Source organism: Penaeus monodon, chromosome 38 (assembly GCF_015228065.2).
Source record: "Penaeus monodon isolate SGIC_2016 chromosome 38, NSTDA_Pmon_1, whole genome shotgun sequence".
Taxonomy (NCBI): domain Eukaryota; kingdom Metazoa; phylum Arthropoda; class Malacostraca; order Decapoda; family Penaeidae; genus Penaeus; species Penaeus monodon.
Window position 1 is genome coordinate 22,642,827 of NC_051423.1, and position 7,500 is coordinate 22,650,326.

Sequence of the window (7,500 nt, forward strand, 5' to 3'; positions counted from 1 at the left end):
TTAAAGCCCGAATTTTATACAGGAAAGGCCGTGGGCGGGCGTACGAAATGCGTGAAGCTTGAAACAAAATACAGTCGGGTAGCGGTTTTTGAATACAGCCGTTAGGGGTTTCAAATGCAATCGGGATTTTTTTTTTTAAATACAATCAAGAAGGGGGTTTTAAACACAGTCGTGAACTTTTAAACAAATTACAGTGGAGAAAAGTTTACAATCTCGGGTTAATTACAGTCGAGAAAGGATTTTTAAATATGATCGTGAGCAAGAGTTATAAATACAGACTGAAATGGGTTTTAAATATAGTCGTGAAGCTTGAAAATAAGATTAAATTTGAGAACGGGGTTTAAATACAGTCTTTAAGAAGATTAAAAAATATATATATCGTGAACAAAAAAAGACAAAAAAACAAAACAAAACAAAACAGTTGTGAAGGGATGTCAAATACAGTAGCAGACAGGGTTTAAATATAGTCTTGAAGATGGTTTACAGCGAAAAAAAAAAAAAAAGTTTAGGTATAATGTGACGTTAGAAGTTTGCGAAATGAAGTATTAAAAAGTCGGCGATTATTATTTTCATTATTTTTTTTTTCATTATGATTATTATTTTTATTATTATTATTTTTATTTTTTATTTTTTTTTTTTTGTACAAATTATTGCGGTCAGTCATAATTCTTCGTACGATTTTTTATTATGATATCCCTGATCAAAAGTCAAACCGTAAATAGTTTGTATTTTGTGATGATTCACGTGTAGGCAACGAACCCTGGAAACTTCAACATCAGAGATTTAAATATTTTGCAGCGCTTAAGAATATCCAGACTTGGCATCTTCTGGTTCTTGTTTATCTGTTTTTCTTGTGTGTTTTGCTTGATTTTTTTTCTGTCTGGTTTCTCGGTCTCTCTCTTTACGTGTCTCTGTTTTTCTCTCTCTTCTCGGTTTGTCTTCTTTTTTTTCGCCCTCTCTTTCTTTCTTTCTTTCTTTTTTTCCTCTGTACGTTTCTATCTGTGTGTTTATATCTACTTGTCTCTCCCTTCCTCCCTCCCTCCCTCTCTCCAAACCTCACCTCCCTTCCTCCTTCCCTTCCCCTCTCTCCCTTCCTCCCTCCCTCCCCTCCTCCCTCCCCCTCTCCCTTCCTCCCTCCCTCCTACCCTCACCTCCCTTCCTTCCTCCCTCCCTCCCTCCCTCCCTCCCTCCCTCCCTCCCTCCTACCCTCTATCTCCGTCTCGCCAATTAACACCAGACTACACCCTCCTCACCAAGGGAATTTTTCCTCCTTCGCCCAAGACGAACACGCAAGGAAGAAAGTTTTTTTTCTTTTCTTTTTTTTTCTTCTTCCCTCCTTCCATCTCTCCTACCCTCACCTCTCTTCCTCTCTCCCTCCCTCCCTCCCTCCCTCCCTCCCTCCCCTCCACCCTCCCTCCCTCCCTCCCTCCCTCCACTCCTCCTCCCTCCCTCCCTCCTACCCTCACCTCCTTTCCTCCCTCCCCTTCTCCCTTCCTCCCTCCCTCCCTCCTACCCTCACCTCCCTCCCTACCCGTCTCCCTCCTTTCCTCCCTCCTACCTACCCTCTACCTCGCAAATTAACACCAGACTACACCCTCCTCACCAAGGGAATTTTTCCTCCTTCACTCAAGACGCACACGCAAGGAAGAGAGTTTTTTTTCTTCTTAATTTCATCTTCTTCTTCATCATCATCATCATCTTCTTCTTCTTCTTCTTCTTCTTTCTTTTAGATATTTCCCCTCCACCTCCCCCTCCCCCTCCCCATTCCCCTCCTTTTTTTTTTTGGGGGGGAGGGGGTTATTATATCGTCAGTGTTGCAACAGGTTCAGCTTTTCCCACGCTTTATCATCGATGTTTTTATAGTTTTTATTTAGCTTGTTAGCTAGTTAATATTATTATCATTATCATTATTGTTGTTGTTGTTGTTGTTGTTGTTGTTTTTGTTGTTATATGCTATCATCATCTTCATCCTCATCACCATTATCATTAGTAGTATGATCATTATTATTGATCAGTTTATTCATTTTGTTTCATTTATCGTATCATTATATATACACACATTCTCTCTCTCTCTCTCTCTCTCTCTCTCTCTCTCTCTCTCTCTCTCTCTCTCTCTATATATATATATATATATATATATATATATATATATATATATATATATATATATATATATATATATATATATACCTGGCCAGCACTCCGTCCCTTCGTCCGCCTCTTCGCCTTGGCCTTGGTATCCTATTCTTCAAAGGCGTCTTGTCGTCATCGGCCTCTCATCCTTCGCCTTCCTTATATGAGGATGCTAACCCCGGCGTCATCCTCCTCAGACACTCAACATGTGTTTTCTCTTTTTTGTTGTTGTTGTTTCTAGTTGTTGTGTTTGTTTGTTCGTCTATGTTGTTTTGTTTCTTTAGTATGTTTTTTTTCTGTAGTGTTTTTCTTTCTTTCTTTCTTTCTCTCTTTCTTACTTTCTTTCTTTCTCTCTCTTTGTCTGTCTCTCTGTCTCTCTCTCTTTCTCTCTCTCTCTCTCTCTCTCTCTCTCTCTCTCTCTCTCTCTCTCTCTCTCTCTCTCTCTCTCTCTCCTTCTCTCTCTCCGTTAATTACTTCTACTTATATAAGTTCTTTCCTTCACGCTATTTTTACGAAGGTACAAAAACCTGTTATAAACATGATCGCCCAAACCCGGTCTCCGACGCACCCATATCGATGGAGACAGACGATCCAGTTTTCATTATTAAGAGAAAAAAAGGAGACTAAAATGGAAAAGAAAAGTAAGAAAAAAAATATATTCTAAGGGTGTCTGGGCAGAGGGAAGCCGCAGAGTGTATAACTAGACCGCAAAACACCCTCTCACCCTGTCTGTGTGACCCCTCTGATGTCACTAGACACCCTTACTCACTCGTTTTCCCCGACCTCTGCCAACGCCAGAAGCAGTTATGAGTCGTCTTACGTGATACTCTTGTGTGTGTGTGTGTGTGTGTGTGTGTGTGTGTGTGTGTGTGTGTGTGTGTGTGTGTGTGTGTGTGTGTGTGTGTGTGTGTGTGTGTGTGTGTGTGTGTGTGTGTGTGCGTTTGGGGGAGGGGAGAGGGTACGCGTGTGTGTGTGTTTGTCATTGTTTTTTTTTCTCTTTTTCTTTTTGATTACCTCATTCTCGCCTTCTTTCGTCTGTCTGTCTGTCAATGTCTGTCTGTCTGTCTGTCTGTCTCTCTCTCTCTCTCTCTCTCTCTCTCTCTCTCTCTCTCTCTCTCTCTCTCTCTCTCTCTCTCTCTCTCTCACGCTCTTCCTCCTTCCCTCTCCTTCCCCATCTCCAACACTCTCTCCTCCTTCACCCTCTTAATTTCTCTCCACCTCTGCTCTTGACGCTGCCTGAGTCACCACACTTCTCCCTCTCCCTCTCCCACTCCCCTTTCACCTTCGCTCTGCCTCTCTCTCTCTCTCTCTCTCTCTCTCTCTCTCTCTCTCTCTCTCTCTCTCTCTCTCTCTCTCTCTCTCTCTCTCTCTCTCTCTCTCTCTCTCTCTCTCCCTTTCCCTCTCCCTCTCCCCTCTCTGCCTCCCAATTCTATAAACAATCTTCAACATATTAACGAGGTTGCAGACGATAAAGGATTTATATTTTTGGACACGTCTGGGTGTGCGGACTTTAAGAGAAGGAAGACTATTAGAAATTCGTATTCTTTTGAATATTCCTTTTAATCTTCTTATCTCATATATCAACATCCTTAGCGAGTGATTGGATAGGATACTGATAGGAGATAATGGACAGGATGATGATAGGATCCGCGGTGAAGATCCTCTGCGAAATTGGATGACACAGTAACCTAATCCCTCTTTAATAGCATTCAATACTCTATCCTGACGTTTATTGAGATGCTTTATCATCACATCGCACTGAGGTCTTTCTTGTGGGGTTAGATACGCCAAGCATTGAAAGCAATGGAGGTACGTATTGGTTACATCATATACAAGCAGTCTTCCCGTCGGTTAGCCACTTGCAAGCAACAGTATATCGAGAAATTCCTGTTAATGACGTGTGCTTGTATTTTTGCTTCGTCATGTTTCTCTCGGTTGGCAAATCGTTAGTGGGAAAATCGCTCAAAAATTCATGGATTGGGTGGTTTGGTTGATTCATGGATTGGGTGGTTGGGTTGTTTGTGGTAATGTTGATGTGTGTGTGTGTGTGTGTGTGTGTGTGTGTGTGTGTGTGTGTGTGTGTGTGTGTGTGTGTGTGTGTGTGTGTGTTTGTGTTTGTGTTTGTGTGTGTTTGTGTGTGTGTGTGTGTGTGTGTGTGTGTGTGTGTGTGTTTGTGTGTGTGTGTGTGTATGTAAGCTTCAAGTTGCAGTTATTCAATCACCACAAATATATATACGTGTGTGTGTGTGTGTGTGTGTGTGTGTGTGTGTGTGTGTGTGTGTGTGTGTGTGTGTGTGTGTGTGTGTGGTTGTATGTGTAAGCTGTGTATGTTTTTTTTTTCTTTTTTATGTGCGTGCATGTATGTGTATATGCACTTTTGTCTGTCTGTTCAGCGCAGTTACCCATTCCCAGACGCCGAAGCAGACCCTGTTAAATAAGCATACACCGAAAAGGGAAATGAACCACTCAGAGGTCGTGGGTGAGAGGTCGCGCATAGAAAAGACCTGCAGGCTGGTTATGAGCCGACCCGAGTAAACCGCTGTTACCAAGGGATGCTGGTTCCTCTACAGTTCCCCCCCCCCCCTAGAAATAGCTTAAGATTTTTTACTCCCTCTCTCGAACACACGAAGGGTTTTGACGTAGAAATAGCCTAAGATGTTGGGTATTGTTACAAAAATAAATTTATATATTGCCATAGAAATTGATTTAGATACTGGGTATTAATACTGGGTATTACACTGGAATTAGATCTAAGTATGGGATATTAATTTTGGGTATTGCTGTAGAAATGGATTTAGATACTGGGCATCAATGTTCGATATTACTCAAGTTCTCGGTAGCCCCTAGTTTATCAAAAAGAAGATGTCCCCACTAGCATACAGAAAGCCCTGTAATAGAAACGCGCAGCTGTAGGAATGTGGTCCTGCCAATGCCCTTAGGCGGGTACCCTGGAAGCCCCGACCCTAGAGCTGTTATCCTGAGTTCCTTGGCTTTCCCACACCTGCCTGAACACACTCGCCTCTCGCCTCTTTAAGATAAGGGAATGCATTCTTATCGCAAAACGTCTTGTGGTGTTAGGAGAAATGTGATTTGTTTTTATTTTATTATTTTTATTTTTATTATAATTATTGTTGTTATCTTTTTTGATCAGGTATTATATATTTCTAATGGTCTGCTGGAGGTTTTGATATGTTCGTGATGTTGAAGATTATCACTGATCTTCTCTCTCTTACACACACAGACGCACACTCTCGCTCTCACTCTCGCTCTCACTCTCACTCACTCTTCAATCTCACACGGTAAAACGTGTTTATCATTAATTTCTATTTCCATCATTCGTATCCATCAATAATTTCAACACATGATGATTATTAGTGTCCTTCATTAATTTCACATTTAATCACTTATAAAAGACCAAATCACACGACCCCCCCTCCTCCCCCTTCCCCTTGTACATATATCCTGGCATCACTCACCCACGCATTCGCTCTAGCCGTGTTGTTATGGCTCTCTCTGCAAGAATTAAACCAGCAGAACTGTTTTATCATAGTTTCAGACCCAACAAACGCAAGCAAGTGACCTACAAGACGTGTTGTTGCAAATGCCTTTACTACAATTATTTTGCCCAAGTGCTTTCTCTCTCTCTCTCTCTCTCTCTCTCTCTCTCTCTCTCTCTCTCTCTCTCTCTCTCTCTCTCTCTCTCTCTCTCTCTCTCTGTGTGTGTGTGTGTGTGTGTGTGTGTGTGTGTGTGTGTGTGTGTGTGTGTGTGTGTAATCTCTCGCCCATCTTGTGCCCGAAACGAGAAATAGGCGGAGGAATCGGGTGTGGCTCGTAACGGAGGCCCGCCCAGTTTGTGCGGATGCCGTGGGTAGATAGGCTGGGCTTGGTTAGGTTAGGCTTGACTGAACTAGGCTGGTTAGGCTAGACTAGGTTAGACTAAGCTAGATTATGCTAGACTAGGTTAGACTAAGCTAGACTAGGGTTGGTTAGGCTAGCTTAGGTTAGACTAAGCTAGATTATGCTAGACTAGGTTAGACTAAGCTAGACTAGGGTTGGTTAGGCTAGCTTAGGTTAGACTAAGCTAGATTATGCTAGACTAGGTTAGACTAAGCTAGACTAGGGTTGGTTAGGCTAGCTTAGGTTAGACTAAGCTAGATTATGCTAGACTAGGTTAGACTAAGCTAGACTAGGGTTGGTTAGGCTAGCTTAGGTTAGACTAAGCTAGATTATGCTAGACTAGGTTAGACTAAGCTAGACTAGGGTTGGTTAGGCTAGCTTAGGTTAGACTAAGCTAGATTATGCTAGACTAGGTTAGACTAAGCTAGACTAGGGTTGGTTAGGCTAGCTTAGGTTAGACTAAGCTAGATTATGCTAGACTAGGTTAGACTAAGCTAGACTAGGGTTGGTTAGGCTAGCTTAGGTTAGACTAAGCTAGATTATGCTAGACTAGGTTAGACTAAGCTAGAATAGGGTTGGTTAGGCTAGCTTAGGTTAGACTAAGCTAGATTATGCTAGACTAGGTTAGACTAAGCTAGACTAGGGTTGGTTAGGCTAGCTTAGGTTAGACTAAGCTAGATTATGCTAGACTAGGTTAGACTAAGCTAGATTAGGCTAGCTTAGGTTAGACAAAGATTATGTCTCGCCATCTTTCCTTCCCTCCCTCCTATCCTCCTACCTTCCTCCCGCCTTCCCTCCTTCCCTCTTTTCCCTCTCTCCCTTCCTCCCGCCTTCCCTCCTTCCCTCCCTCTTTCCCTCTCTCCCTTCCTCCCGCCTTCCCTCCTTCCCTCCCTCTTTCCCTCTCTCCCTATCCCTCTCCCTCCTACTGTCTCTCCTTCCTTTCTTCCCACCCCCTCCCATCTGCCTGCTATCTCCCAGAGACAGCAGCAGATGCCCAGGGGAGGGCAGGGGAGAGGAGGCATTAGAAGGCAGTGGAGGGCAGAGGAGGGCAGGGGAGAGGAGGCATTAGAAGGCAGTGGAGGGCAGAGGAGGGCAGGGGAGAGGAGGCAGAGGAGTCAGAGGAGGCATAGTAAAGGAGGCAGAGGAGGGCATAGGAGAGGAGGTAGAGGAGTCAGAGGAGGCATAGGAAAGGAGGCAGGGGAGAGGAGGCAGAGGAGGGCGAGTGAGAGGATGCAGAGGAGGGCAGGGGAGAGGAGGCAGAGGAGGCATAGGAAAGGAGGCAGAGGAGAGGAGGGCGGGCGAGGGAAACGCAACATGGAAGGGGAGGACGAAAACAGGTCATGACGACCTTCCTGGAATATTAATGTAATGAGAGTCTTCGGGAATTTTTCTGTGTGAGTTTTTTTTTCTTTCTTTTTTTCTTCTCTTCCTTTCTTTTGCGTCTTTGACCCTCTTACGGTTTCTTGGGTA

General features: G+C 43.5%; 1 protein-coding gene across 4 annotated transcripts in view; it reads left to right on the forward strand.

The window, feature by feature from the left end:
- LOC119596577 (hemocyte protein-glutamine gamma-glutamyltransferase-like) overlaps window positions 1–7,500 on the forward strand; it is a 114,196-nt gene that overhangs the window by 90,146 nt on the left and 16,550 nt on the right. The gene's annotated exons all lie outside the window — the stretch shown is intronic.